The sequence below is a fragment of the Myxocyprinus asiaticus genome, chromosome 43 (genome assembly GCF_019703515.2).
Source record: "Myxocyprinus asiaticus isolate MX2 ecotype Aquarium Trade chromosome 43, UBuf_Myxa_2, whole genome shotgun sequence".
NCBI lineage: Eukaryota > Metazoa > Chordata > Actinopteri > Cypriniformes > Catostomidae > Myxocyprinus > Myxocyprinus asiaticus.
Window position 1 is genome coordinate 6690748 of NC_059386.1, and position 16087 is coordinate 6706834.

Here is a 16087-nt window from a genome sequence, read left to right on the forward strand (position 1 = left end):
ATATTCGAAAAACTGACTGGGGCTCAGCAACCTATGAGGAGCTGGAGAAAGCATTCGTTGAAGTTATGCATGGCAAATCCATCAGAACAGTGGCAAAAGAGAGAAACATTGGCAGGTCCACCCTGCAGAGGTACATAAAAAAAAAAGCAGAAGAAAAGACAGTTGGGTACAGAGGAACAGCAGAATCCAAAAGGGTCTTGTCTGAGGAATTAGAGAAGAAGCTGGCAGAAAACATCAGGTCATTGGCAGAACAATGCATTGCAAGGGGGGTGTTGTGCTTAGCGATATTTAGGGGCGCAGTCGGTGTTCAGGTTGATAAAACTGGTAATGTATCACAACAGAACATGCATGCATTAAAAATTACTACAGAATTCATTAACAAAAGATTCTTCATACATGACAAAGGACGTCTTCTCTGATAAACCTTTTTCAAATTATTATTTCTTAAATTAACCTTACAGGCAGCACCAAACTACATCACTTACACATAAATTGTTTTAGGTCGAGATTGGTTCAATAGTTTTGCAGCCCACCACAGTCTCTACTCCTATTTAATTGAGGCAACAGCTTTGGGGAGTCATGGACAGGTGACACATTTGAAGTAGTAAACAGGGTTCCCACGCTCATGGAAAACCTGGAAAAATATGGGAATTTTAACATAGTTATTTCCAGACCATAAACAAGTATGGTAAATTTTTCTTCAAGACGATCAGCTCTAAAATATTTCATGTTATGATTTTTGTTCTTGCTCTCTTTGATATTAATCGCTTGTGTTGTATTCCTCACTTGTAAACTGCTGCACAATGGCTGGATGTAAGTCAAAGTCAAGTTTATTTATAAAGCATGGAATAAAACATTTCCAAACATAAAACCAAATGTAATGTAATTGAAACACTTTGCACATAGAAGCCTCACACAATAAGACAGCAGTGCTTGGCCGTTCTGCAAGCTTCATATGTATTAAAACGTATTTCTTCCAGAAACTGTTGAATTCAAAACTTTTTACTATATCCCCATACACTACCAGTGTCAGGATCCTGTCATCAGTCTAGTCTTGTTTTTTTATTTTGTGGCAGGATCCTGACACTCTTGTTGTTTTTGTTATTTTGGGATGTTCTGTTTCTCTTTCCCTGCTTGTTTCTGTTCCAGCTCATGTCATGGCCCCGCCCCCTCGTTTTGCTGATCTTCTGTTAATTTGCTTCACCTGCCTCTCTCTATTGCCTGCCTGATTTCCCTCCTGTGCTGGATTCTTCCTTTAGTTTCAGATGTGTTTGGTCCTTGTTGGTTTTGTATTTCTGTTTATTGATAGTTCTCTGTGTTTTCTTTTATTTTTAGTTTCGCCCTCTCGTGGGTAGCTTTTGTTGATATTTTCTTTAAAGTATTTTTGAAGAACTGACTGTCTGCAATTGGGTTCTTCCTGACACAAACCAGTTAAAAATTTGGACTCACTGCGTTATTCACTATCTCCAAGTCCATTAAAAAACAAAATCAAATGTCAAAATTAACATTATCCAAGATAAGTGCTGAAAAAGTACTGTTCTTTGTGAGTTTATGTTAACTAATGTAATTAATTAATGTTAACAGATACTACTACTACTAATGTTAAGTGTTACTTAAATAGATTTTTGTGGGTTTTAATTTTTTCAGCTGCTGTCTTTGAAACTTGTTCTGAAATTATGGAACTGTGCACTCAGTAATTTTTTCCTAATTAAAAAAGTTTAACACCTAAAGACATGAATTGTAATTTTGCAATATATGTAGGAAATCAAGACCACTCACATTAAAATGGAACCTTATAAAAGCTGTTTTATTCTACATGGAGAGGGTCCGCTTGTGGGGGCTTCCATGTGAGAATCACATGACCAGCTGAATACTACAAGCTTAATCTCAGTAACCGTCCTGTTATTTGACACTTTCACTCATTGATTAAAGTAATCATGGCTGACTGTGAATACTACATTTCTACAATGGCATCTGAAACTGAAAACGATTGATTTTAAATGATGCTGCATCCAAGCCACTAGGTGTCAGTGTAAGTCCAAGATGACACAAAGACAAAAGTGACTGAGTGAACCTTAAATGTTTGTTTAAAATGTTATGCTAAAACCATTTAAAATGGATTTTAATGTATATTCCCAAAAACATACATTAAAGTTCTCTGTGGGGTCTGAGAGACATTGATAAATGAGCACTGAACATAAGCAACATTTCAACTTGATCAAACATGCATTAAACGTCCTGCATGAATTATTATTATTATTATTATTTTACATAGGTTTATTGTTTCTACAGCGTGATTTTGCTGGTGTCAGATTGATACTGGATTGATGTTGGAAACAACAGACAGTGTTAATATAATGAATAGCAGTCACGTTTCTGAAAAGAACATGTATACGTATTGATACAACAGAGGGTGAAAGCTTCATTAACATGTCTGCTGGGTTTTGATTAGGTCAGACTAACAAAATAATTTGACTGGGAAATAATCTGTTAAATTTCACCCATTAAAAATAATAAATTTGAGTTTTCACCTACAGTATTGTGGTCTCTTGTGAAAAATAAGATCAATTTAAACGAGAAGGACCTGTCTGCAGGTTTTTTGTGTTTGGTGCTCATGCATCGGTGCATCAGTACAGTATTAACAGTTATAGCCTGTACGCCTCATGCAATATTCTTTATTGTCTGCTGTAATGGACTATTTATTGACTGGCGTTGGTTTCTGTGTGCATGTCAATTTGAAAGTAATTTTTAGGCCGACGAGATAACGGAGCTCACATTTTTGGGGCAAGGAGAGATAATCGTTTACAATCCTTCAAATAAATTAATATGAATCAATATAGAATACGAGTGAAAGCACCGTAACTATCTCAAGAATGGCATTGCAATTTTCATCAGTTCATCAGCATCTTGTTTGCTATAATTGAAGGCATAAATTAAAATGACTAAATTCCTAAAATGCAGAGTAATCAATAAATCGAGCAGATGCAGACGGCGTGCATAAAGCAAACTTGTTCAATGAAAGAATCTATTATTAATCATGCAAAATATTCACTCATGATGATGAGCTGTTATGGCAGAAACCGGGAGACTAAAAGTAGTTTTTTTTCTAGAATTGCCCATTAGCTGTTGCATACATGCAATTATCTACAGATAATTTACTATAGACGGCGCTGTTGGTTTTCATAACCCATATGTTGGGTTATAAACTTAAAATGTTTATATAACAACAACACTGATACACTTTTTTCTATTTCTCTCTATGGTGATATTAAAAATGTAACATATTTTATAATTAATTAAAAAGAGGTTCAGCACAATTTCATATTACTTATGAGCCACAGCACTATAATAATAATTATCGGGCTTCACTATTTTAAAACGCATCTCCTATCATGTACGTGACCCAAAGACCTTATTCACGCTAGCGCCATCTTTGACAACAACGCTACAAGGGATAGACTTACCGTCTCTTCGATGGCATGAACAGCATAAAGCTGTATAAAGCTCCTTGATCACATCTGAATTTCCACAATTCATATTGTCTGGAGTTCTTTGTATACTGAGTGTTCTTGGACAGATATTTTATCAATGTTTTGTCCCTGGAACGATCCAAAAACACTTTAAACTGTAGTACAGCCCATTGAAGAGACTGTGTCTATCCCTCACAGCCTCGTTGTCATTTCCATTAAAAATCAAAGATGGCGCAAGCGTGAATAAGGCCAATGAGAGTAAGTCATGGGCGAGGCGACACGTGTAGCCACGCCCCCAATGTGTTGCCCGCCCCGTTCTGCAAGCTGCAGCCAGGGATACTTGGCTGAAACAGTAAATGAGGGTTAGTTTTATTTTTGTATATTGACCCACAGGCGGCGCTGTTGCGATGATTTTTTTTTTTCCTTTTTTTTGGGGGTGGGGGGGGGGGGGGGGTGGTTTGTCCACTAAATGCAGTGGGAGTGTTTCGTGTCATCCGAGTGTTCTTCTCTAACACTGCCCCTTTACAAACGGAAAAAGACACAAAAAAGATCATTTACGCTCACTGCATGCCAGTGCTGGATGTATATTGGTCTTCGTTGTGTGTATGTTGCTGGAGCTCATCGGATCTCGAGCGCAGGTGGAGGATCATTTACCGCATTGATCAGCTGAGCCGCGGAGTTCAGCATCAGCATCACTGATCATCGGTAAGACAACTGTTCATACAAATGATGCATATGAACAGTTCACATTAATGCACTTAAAATCTGAAACATCTCAATAGACCTTTTTATTTATTTATTTATTTATTTATAAGCACCTGGGATGAAATCGCTTTATTCTGAACATGGGTTTTAATCCCATATTTTTTTTTTTTTTTTTTTTTTTTTTTTTTAAATGGTAACCGGTTTACAAGCTGGTAATGCAACACATTTTCCATAACCCTTGAAGAATTGGTGTTTTAGTCGTAAACACGAATCACCCTGCAAGATATGTAGTCAATACATGTACTATGCTGCCTATAGCACAGGCGTATGTATGTAAGGTGGAACATTGTGATCTACACACTGTAAATTGTGCTACAAGCCGCAGCCTGGAAAAAAAAATGCTGTACAAACTGTTGAATACAAATGGGTGTTTTTTATTTAGGCAAAATCCGATGACAGTGTCGACTTTTATTTTAACGTGGCAAATGTGAATTGAGTCGTCTAAAGTGTAAGTTGTCTAGTTAAGGTGTTTTAAAATAGTAGAATTTCTTTTCTTTCTTTCTTTTTTTTTTTTTTTTTAATGACAGATGACCAGTTACAGGACATCCACTTATACAGTCATACATTTTAACCATGGATACATTATAGACTGATCACACTGAATTCTACAACAGGAGGTCGAAAGTTCTTTAGCTGAAACTGGTCTGTGCTTACCAAAATTCGAATCAGTGCCCCCAGTGGCCGAAGCTGGAAGTGTTGTTGCACGTGTGAGTAAAGAGTATCTGGCTGTGTCCGAAAACTAGAAAATGCAGCCTTCAGAGGCTGTATAGGAAGGTAGGTTGAAAATAAGGTGCTTTTCTAACTGTTCTGAGACCAGTTTCCTTAAAGGAATAGTTCACCCAAAAATGAAAATTCTCTCATTATTCACTTACCGTGATGCCATCCCAGATGTGTATGTCTGTCTTTCTTCAGCAGAACACAAATGAAGATTTTTAGAAGAATATAGAGCTCTGTCAGATCCTTATAATGCAAGTACACGGGTGCCAGCACTTTTACAGGCCAAAAGTCTCATTTAGGCAGCATAAAAGTAATCCATGCGACTCCAGTCAATCAGTGAATATCATCTGAAACGAACTGATTGGTTTATGTAAGAAACAAGTCGATAATTATAATGTAATTGATAATGTATTTTCGTTTAATCGTCTAATCTGTCAAATCTAACACAACAGGGGGGGGGGGTATTTTCTCCACTTTTCTCCCCAATTTGGCATGCCCAATTCCCAATATGCTCTAGGTCCTCGTGGTGGCATAGTGACTCACCTCAATCCGGATGGTGGAGGATGAATCTCAGTTGCCTCTGAGACCGTCAATCCGCGCATCTTATCATGTGGCTGGTTGAGAGCGTTACCGCGGAGACCTAGCACATGGGAGGCTCACGCTATTCTCCACTGCATCCATGCACAACTCACCACGTGCCCCACCGAGAACCACATTATAGTGACCATGAGGAGGTTAACCCAACGTGACTCTACCCACCCTAGCAACTGGGCCAATTGGTTGCTTAGGAAGCCTGACTGGAGTCACTCAACACGCCCTGGATTCGAACTTGTGACTCCAGGTGTGGTAGTCAGTGTCTTTACTTGATGAGCTACCCAGGCCCCCAGAATGCATATTTCTTTAACCAGGCTCCCTAACCCAAACCCCAACTCTAAACCTAACCATCAGTGAAGGAAAAATTCCAAAGGTTGCTAAAATGCAACCTCTGGATCGGGCTTATCACTGTTTATGTGAATGTGATTACTTCTTGGTTTCCATGGGATTAGAACCTGTGACTTAGAGGTCTCTCGCGCAATATGCTAACAGTAGTGCCAGAGGGAAAGGTAAACATTTTTGAATTGATGCAAAAATGTGTGATGGACAATGCCGCTTATCAGTATTTTTGAAGAATGGGGTCGATTTCAGGGCATTGTTTGTATAGTAATTTTACCAGGCACTCCATTTTGAGTCATAATACTTGTGGTAAAGTTGCAGGATGTAAGCATACTCAGATTCTAGTATGTATCCAAACTCAGATTCCAGAATGTATGCATACTTAGTGTGATAGGGACAGGAGCAGTCACAAGGAGAATCACACCAGAGAGATGGAATGGCATTCCAAAAAGATGTTTAATTCATCAGAGGTGCAAAATGTGCAAATAAAGTGTTTAAAAGCAATCATAAAAGCAAGGTTACCTAAAAAAAAAACGTCTAAAAACTAGGCCTGTTTTAGTTACTAACAGCATTACTCCCCTCTCTAAACAATGGAGGCTGGAGTATATTGCGCTCAAGCAGCGCTAGCAGCCTTGTTCATGTGCTCCCAAACACTCATCGTCCATCTTGCCATCCCTCTAGTGGCGGCGAGGTTAAAAATCAAAATTTTCCTGCCTTTTCCAGTTGGAACATACCATTATTTTAAAATGAACCCTTACCTCCCCATTCTTGTACAAAAAGTCACCTTAAATAAGAGTGAGAGATAAAATGATAGTTAAAACACCAATAGATACAATAAATAGGATGGATAAAAATATTTGCACAACAAAACCCCAATATATATTGAAAATGGGTGAGTAAAACAAGAAACGTCCTTTAGACACATTAAAATCCTATGATTGAGACTGACTCGCAGGCTCTCCATCACACTCAGATTGCAGCATCCTACTGTACATCTGCACACTCAGGCAGTGGTCTATGCTGTTGATATTGTGCCAAATTTGGGCCTGCTTCAGATTGTGCTATTGTTGGCATCATTTAAAATCTACATTGAGAATGCTCTCACATTTTTAGATCCAGAATCTTGATTAAAATGGAATATATTCACATGGCAAATATGTACGAGAGAGATACTTAAATTATACTTATTTTACTTGGTCGACTTGGTGAACAACCCTGCCAAGAACTGACGAAGTCTTCAGATCGATCGCATTCTTGCGCCAAAAAAGGCTAGACACAGCACAACAAATACAGTTTAACAGAAAGCAGGTGTCTCAAGATGCTTTTTAAAGTTCTTTTAATTAGAAACAGCATATAAAAAACAGCACCCCTGCACAAGATGCTGAATAAATGAAAACAAAGCGAAACAAAGACATTCGTCTAGCACGTGTTTACATAGAAAAACAAATGTATGTTTGCAAAAGCGTTCGTTGTGAACAGCCCCTTACAGTTGGTGGAGGTACTTGGCCTGTGCTCATTGTCTGAGCCACTTCACCAGTCCAGCCGAATACCTCTGCTGTCTGGGAATATTGCTACCCTACATGCAACTGTAATGAATAAACTGTTATTATAGCTTGAGTCTGGGGTAGTATACTGTGGCATCAGTGCAAGTGTAACACCATGTGGTCTGCCTACTGAAGCGCCCCCCCCCCCCCCATTTTACTTTTGACATAATGTTTGAGAATATGGACTGACTGAAACTTTTTATTTATTTTATTTATGCATATTAGGTGAAAATGAAATGCTCTTTTTTAGCAGCCAGGAATGTTCTTTGCAATAATTTAATGGTGCTGTATGGTTTTTGTATTTATTGTGCCCTCTTGTGGACTAAGGAAACAACATCAATTAAAAAATCAACTGACTTTAAAATTAGAATATTATTAGAATTTTGAAAATATTTAAGGTAAAAATTATAATTTAGTTTCCCTGCTCAATTGACAGCCCAACTGCCCTAAAACCCGCCCTTAATACGCTCTCCTGTACCAACGTTACACACCCCGCCCAAGCTCAAGCTGAGGTATCCTGTTATCTAGTTATCTAGAATATCGAGTTTATATCATATGCAAACATTAGCTAGCAAGATAAGTTAGCGTTGACAACTCACCGCCATGGTGCCATGGTGTCCCGAGTGGTCTCTCAACTAACAGCGGGACGATGTCCCAGCATACCATATATGAAAGTTCACTAAACCATGGAAAGTAATTTCTTTGGCCACCGCTTTGTCCATTGTGCGTTTTAACAGATTTGTACGGTGTGGGCCGGATACACAACCTGGCAAGTTCGGCAAAACTCCGCCTTTGACATTGAATCTGCCTCAATCCCTGGTTAGCCTTGTTTGGCCCAAGGGTAATCGACAGGCCAAAAGCCACTGGCCCCGAGAAAGCCCAGAGGAGGCACAATGAAGCCCTCGAAAGTGACAGTGGGAACGCAATTGGCCCTGGCACAAACTAGCACACCCTCATTTAGCCCGATAGTGGAAACGCGACTAATGATTTATTGCTCAGCGCTGACTGGAATGACTGGCAACACATAATGACGTAATTTGTCAGTTTGACTGCTCAAAAGAAACAATTCATGGAAATTACTTGGACATCCCATCACTATAGTTCACCTAAAATAAAAATTCTGTCAGACAAAAATAAATCCTTTAAAGAATGTCCAGAGTTGTTTTCCCACATGCATGCTACAACTGTTATGAGACACCGGACTTTCTCTTCAGGAGTCTTATATTCCTTCAGAGTCATACAAATGCCTCCTACACACACGCGCTGTTGACTTGCACATCCACTGTTGTTGTTTTTACCTTTATCTCCTTATGTTTAGCAATAAGTACATTTTCTTCTAGTTCTTCTTTGTGACAGCAATGGCTCAAAATGTAAGTGTTGCCACCTTGTGGACCCACTAATTAATGCAAATAACTCCAGGTGGATGCGCATTCTGTGCGTTCAAAAGTGCGCGGTTAGAAAAATCAGGCTGCACGCGTTCAGTGCTCGCGCACTCTACTGATGACGAGATTTGCGTCACATGTCCTGTACGCGGACGCTCAACTTTTTGCGTCTGACCGAAGTTTACTTTGGGCTTAACTGTGTGCGCATACACAGGCGGTTGGTGCATGCACGCTATGACTGTTATGAGACACCAGACTATTTCTCTTCAGGAGTTTATATAAAGATGCCTTTATATTCCTTTAGACTCGAGTTCTACAAATGCAGGTATCTCCTGACCTCCTCACACATGCACTCTTGACTTGTACATCCACTGTTGTTGTTTTTACCTTCATCACCTGATATTTAGCGGTGATTACATCCTTTTATAGCAGTTCTTCGTGACAGCATTACAGGTTAAAATGTAAGTGTTGCCACTTGGTGAACCCAAAAATTAGTGCAAATAACATAAGGCGCATATGCATTCTGCTTGTTCAAAGACGCACGGTTAGAAAAATCGGGCTACGCGTGTTGTGCTTGCGCACTGTATGCAGACGCTCAGCATTTGTGTCTCACTGAAATATACTTTGGGCTTGAGGCTATCAAGCTACAAAAAGTACAAAAAAGCACTCAAAGATAGCTTTGTATGGGGAACCAAAAGGTGTGAGGGCCAGACCGAAATTCAAGTTGTTATTTGCTGAAAATCGTCCCCTGCACTGAAGCTCTCAATTTTTTTATTCAATTAAAATATTGCGCATCATGACATGTCATGCCAGGTTTAGCATAAATACAAGACAAGCAAGAATTAATGACATTTGACATCATGACGTCATGACGTCAAACCAACCACAATACCTCTTGAAGCACTATATTAGAATTGAACAAGATTCGCAAAAAAGATATGAGAACTAAGGCAGACAGGAAGACTTACAGCGAATAATGGCTTTAATTTCGGTCTGTTCCTCAAACAAAGCTTTAAAATGGCTTGAGATGGTTTGAACAAGTCATATATATTTATGTATTTTATTTTATTTTATTTATTTTTTTTGGAGCTCGACAGCCCCAGGCCCCATTTATTTTCATTGTATGGAAAAGAGCACTCTGAACATGCTGCATTATATCTTCTTTTATGTTCCATAGAAGAAAGAAAGTCATACGGTTTTGGAAAATAAGTCTTATGGTCTGGTCTCATCTGGACTGCAATAAACGTCTGTATATCTGCCTGCCAATCAGATAAAAGTTGTTTTCTTGCAGATTTGACAGTTCCTGTATTTACAGAGGGTTTTTCCTCATTTCTTTAAGTGCTTATAGTCAGATCAGTAGATCAGAACTCAAGACTTAAATTATGTCTTAATCAGCATGTTTGTGTATCACCAGTCTGCCTTGCATATAAAAGAACATACAATTTGAATCATGTTGGAGTACATTTAAAAGTTGAAATAATCAAATCGTGAATCGCCCAAAAGTTTGATAAAAATCGAGATTAAATGTTTTTGCCATATCGCCCAGCCCTAACGAAACATCCGCTGAATTCTGTTAAAATGAGCCAAGCTGCAGCATTGCTCGGCAACTGTAACCAACTAAACTCTGCTTTTTGTTGTGCCGAGCAATACGTTTGGAGAATTACCCATTCTGTATTTTCATATAACTATGTTTCTTCATCACACTTACATATAAATAAAATAAACTGGTCTTCAAACTAATTTCGTCCATCTCACGGACTGCAAGCTTTTGTGTGAGCTGTTGCTATTTTTCGGATAGTTCCCTAATTATATGATCTAAGAGCAAAACAAATTATCTTTATTTTGTGCTAAGCACAGAATTCCGGCTAAATTCTCATTTGAGAGAGATAGTACTATTGTTGTTCAAGACAAAACAAGAGTGTATTCGAGGATTAGTTTAATGCCTAGATGGTGAGATAGCATTTTTTACTCAAGCCATCACATTTTCTTGTAAGCATTTGACACGCTGTTAAGCCACGTGTTTGCAGTCAACACTGCAGAATGCTCTGGAGTGTCCTAATCTAATCTAGACTCCATATGTTTCTCTTTAAGAGATCCTCCCATGCTGAAGACCTCTCCTCTGTGCGATGGTAAGAAATTCCTAGAGTTATTGTACCTTGGCATTCGGCCCTGAGAGTTTGTGGCATTGCACCTTTAATTAAATTTTGCCCTTTGCAGAAGAACCGAACATACTTCAGTTTATAACATTATACAGTATTAATTTGAGCCTGAATTTATGTGACTGATACTAACCAATGTACAATATTCAGTGGTGTTTTACCTTGGGGTTAGGGAACTCCTAACAAACTTAACCGGCACCTTTCCAAGGTGGTGAGATTTATGATTTACAAAGAATAGTTACAAGTTACAAGTTACAAGTTAAAAGTAAGTTAAGTGAATGTGAGCTGAACCAGAAGGCTCTTTTCTACACCATTTTCCTTCGAACACTGAAAAAATGTGTAAAAGCATATCACTGATGTTATTTCAATCACTTTCATGAAAGTGTAGACATTTTACCCACCGGTTCATTACAGCATGACGTGTGTTTTAAAATCAGCTCCAGTGAGAGTATCTGGGAACAGGATTAAGAGGAAGTAGTTTTTAACTTCAGACACTCATGTCTGGAGGCCCACACTAGAAAAATACTCTGGAAATTAGATGAATTCACACCTTGTCAATCAAATCAGCTATAAACCAGACACCAGGCAAATTTGGTCTGTGTTGGTATGCTTTAGAAACTGTATTTCAGATCATAAGGGACATGCTAAATGGTTTACATGATTTGTATGTGCAGTATATCATGATTTTGAAGATGATTTTGAAGTTAAAATGGAAGACAGAAGCTCTGTTCCAAATCATAGTTAGCTGCCTACATAGGCAGTATTTTAAGGCATCATAGGTCAGACTAATCTCACAGTGAAATCGGAAACAGTATGTCGACTTTTCTTTAGATAAAATCGGTTTGTGCTTACCAAAATGAGAAACACTGCCCCCAGTGGCCAAAGTGGTAAGTGTTGTTGGGATTATGGCCAGTTTTGAGCTCTATTTTCCAGGTGAAATGTCCACGGAGGGGCGCCAAAAGCGAGTTGTGAAGCGAGTTATTTTCAGCTGTACAGGCTGTAATACAGTGAAGAGAATGCATATTTTATAAAATGTATCCCCCAACCCAAACCTCAAACCTAAACCTAACCAACAGTGGAGTAAAATTTAGGGTTACAGTGGAAAATGCAACCTCAGAATCGCTTTAGTCACTGATTATGCAAACGTAATTACTTCCTGGTTTCAATGCGAGATCCGAACCTAGGTCTCCCATGCTGCTGATGCAATGCGCTTCTGGTTGCACCTCAGGGGAAGGTAAACACACTGGAGCCGATGCAAAAATATCTGATATCAGATGGTGCTTGTCAAGGAGTTGGCATAATGTGGCTGATCTACTGGAACTCTCGGAAACAACATGCCGACTTCTTATGTGATCATGTTGTATAGGTGCATTCTGCATGTGAACTTTGTTTTAAATGATAGTAAGAATGATTATTGCCTTCTAAGATACCTATTTTTAAACCAAATTACAAGTCAGCATTGTTTGAATCCTTTGCAAAGAAGGCAATCCTATAATGCATTGCATCAAGCTCAGTGAAAAAATCCATCCAAGATGGTGGACAAAGAAATACTGATTATAAATATAATTCATTTAATACTGAAAAGTAGCAAGTAGTACTACAACTGAATAGTAGTTCAGACTAATTTTTTGTTTCTTGTTTGGGTGTGCTATGTATTTGTATGCGTATTAGAGTATTGCATCATTAGCTTAGCAACTTGCTAATACCAAACTTTACTGAAATTAGTGTTGCAATGAAATTAAAATTCTTGTCCGAAACCGAAATGTGTGGACACACTGGACCGGAAACCAAAACCCGAAAATGATTATTTTAAATTAGACATTGTTTGGAATAATTGAACAAATTCTAGGCTAAATGTTATTATTAGGGATGCACCGAAACCACTTTTTCTATTATGAAATGTTTTATTATAAAATAGAGTTGACAGAAAAAAATAACATAAAAATTGTTTTAGCCTATTAAGAAAACCTTTATTGTTAACTATTCTACTGGATTATGCAGCAACAAAATTAACAGTAATTCCAGTGAAAATCATTAGTGGACATGAATCCAGTTCTGTTGGCAATTTGTTTTTCCACATATGTGGAGCTGGAATGTGGAATGGCTACTTTAATGAATCTATTTTGTGTTCACTTTAGTTGTGATAGGATATAACATTACTCCATCAATTTAAATATCATTGAAATTTGTAATATATTATTACAAAATGTGAACGCTGCTCTGTTAGTGAGCGCTCCACACTAACCCCATCTCAGATATAGGTGCTTGATTGTTTGGATCGCTTAAAACATGCATTGAGAACAGCATGCTAGATGGTGGAGGACTTCTCACCTCCTGAAACACAGCAGACATCCACTTTTGAGGAAACATTTTGACCAGACGTGCATTTTCGGTTTCGGTTTTCAGCCCAGTATGTCCAGACATTTCGGTTTCAGCCAAACATTTTCAGAACCGATGAGATCTGATACTGATACTGTTCTCAATACATGTTTTAAGTGAACTGAATGATCAAGCACCTACATCTGAGATGGGGTTAGTGTGGACACTCACATATTGCAAACCACAGCTCTGCAAACAGCAGCGTGACTAGATATTTACTTTTTAAACGCATCCTTTGCAATTCACAAAACTACTGTATGGCTTCAAGAGACTTTGAATATAATGCATAGTCATATGGTATACTTTAATGGTGCTTTTATATTTCTTTTATGTTGTATAGGAGCTTGACAGGAATGACAATGACACACAATAACACACTTTATCGGAGCACTGGAAAACACTCTTTATTAATGTGCTAATGACCAACAGAATGATCACTTCACTTCTGGAGATGTGGGCTTTAATGTACAACATAAACAGTAATTTTTTTTCCACCAGAGTGTTTCTGTTATCGAATTTTAAGTGGAGTCAAATTCAAAAATTCTAAATCTTATAAGCTTAACATTCCTTTTATTTTATTACAAATATATAATAATTAAAATAATTATAAATATAGTATACTTAATAAAAATAATATTCATTTGCTCCGATGGTTGGAAAAAATCCTTATTTTGGAATTTACATAAGGTCAAGGGGCTTGATTAATTGTGTAATTTTTTAACACTTTTTTATAATTAATCGCACTGAATTAAATTGACATTATTACATTGTTTATTTGATTTTTAATTTTGGTTGCTATTTTTGTTGTTTTTCATTGCAAAAATAGTTACTTGTGAGCAAATGATGGCAGAGTTATAGTACTCTAATTGAAGAACAGTCCCCCAGACCTGGAGGGCACAGTGGTTATGAAGATTTCTTCACAACCCAGAAATGGCAAATATTCAGGAATATAATTGATAAATCTGCATAAACTGATGTTTTGAGACATGTAAGTGTTTCAGAATTCCTTTGAGAAATCACATTGTCATCGTGCCTAGATCTTCGCGCAGACAGTAATGGCTTTATTAAGCAACTGGTCAATAGTTGAAGTATCTGAGTCATTGCCTTAAGGTGAGATGAGACATTGATGTTGACTTTGCCAGTTTTCTGTAATGGCAGTGCAAGGCAGGGCTTTGTACCACTTTCTTTGCAAAGGGAAATAAACCCTCTACCATTGGTGCAGTCATGCAAACATGTCATGCCAGACTTGGTGACATTTGTGGTCAAAGAACATCCTTTCATGCATGCTGCAAGGTGTAATGCATCAGATACATCATGCTATATCTTTACACTGAGTTGTGAAAGCTTCTTAGATCTGCAATATTCTGCAAACCACTCACACTGATACCATATCACCACAGTTTTGCTTAACCTAACAGTTTATCAAAACGTGCAGTCTATCTGTCTGTCTGTTCATCCGTCTGTCCGTCCATCCATCCATCCATCCATCCATCCATCCATCTACTGTGTCTATCCATCCATCCATCCATCCATCCAGCTGCTGTATCTATCCATCCGTCCATCCATCTATATGCTCCATCCATCCATCCATCCATCCATCCATCCATCTATAGAGAAATAAACCCTCTACCATTGGTGCTGTAATACAAACATATCATGCCAGACTTGGTGACATTTGTGGTCAAAGAACATCCTTTCATTCATGCTGCAAGATGTGATGCATCAGATACATCATGCTATATATTTGCATTGAGTTGAAAATGCTTCTTAGATCTGCAATGTTCTGCAAACTACTCACACAGATACCATATCACTACAGTTTTGCTAAACCTAACAGTTTATCAAAACATGCAGTCTATCTGCCTGTCTGTCTTTCTGTCTCAGTCCGTCTGTCTGTCCATCCATCCGCTGTGTCTATTAAGGGTGTAACGGTTCTCGGTAAAAGGCAGGAACAGTTACAACCTCTGCTAATGCACCTGAATGGATCTGTAAATGGATACACTCCACCTGTGTTTCATGTGGGTCAACTTGATGACATCACTGTTCTGCAAGCGTTGTGTGTAGTTGAAAATGGCAAGTGGAGAAAACAAAATGCTGATAGAGAAGCCCCCTGCCTTTCTCCTTTCTGGGAACATTTTGTTTTTGCAGTCAATTACAACAGTGATGGTCAAAAGACGTTTACAATACAGGCACTGTTTGCAGACATCGCTCGACACGAGTGTTGTATAATGGAAATACATGTCAGTAATGTGGGTGAGGGTTTATTTAAAACACGCACCCAAGTTCTTTCTGTTTCCTCACGTGGCTGTAATCTATCACGAGCGTCAATAATGCGCTTTGATTAATGGGATTAAGATGCCGTTATAGTAATACATTGATACATGATTAATAATTTACGCCGACATCACCCAGGGAAAGAGCCGCAGGTGAGCCGAAACTGCACACACTCCCTTCCATTTTTAAGCAGGCACTCAGTGCTAATTCGGACAGACATGAAACAATAAGTAAAGCGCTTGGGGTGTTCATGTGAGATTTCCATGTATGATTAAAATACTCAAGCAGCATTATCACAACATCCCTTCTCGTATGCATTCTGATAGCAAGGTTATTCCTTTTAAAGTGATGTACAGCTTCCTAATATCATGGTTTTGATACAATTAACCATGGTTTTGTAACAGTAACCTCGACCCTTAAACCGTGAAACAAACCAAACTGTGAGAAATGCGAACCGTTACACC

General features: G+C 38.3%; 1 protein-coding gene across 1 annotated transcript in view; it reads left to right on the top strand.

Moving 5' to 3' along the window:
- The first annotated feature begins 3931 nt into the window (after positions 1–3931).
- The window catches only part of LOC127434057 (CDC42 small effector protein 2-like), a 51908-nt gene continuing 39752 nt past the window's right edge, over positions 3932–16087 (top strand). Inside the window, exon 1 of the mRNA XM_051686509.1 lies at positions 3932–4175. The gene's annotated coding sequence lies outside the window, so the exon portion shown is untranslated. The remainder of the gene's footprint in view (positions 4176–16087) is intronic.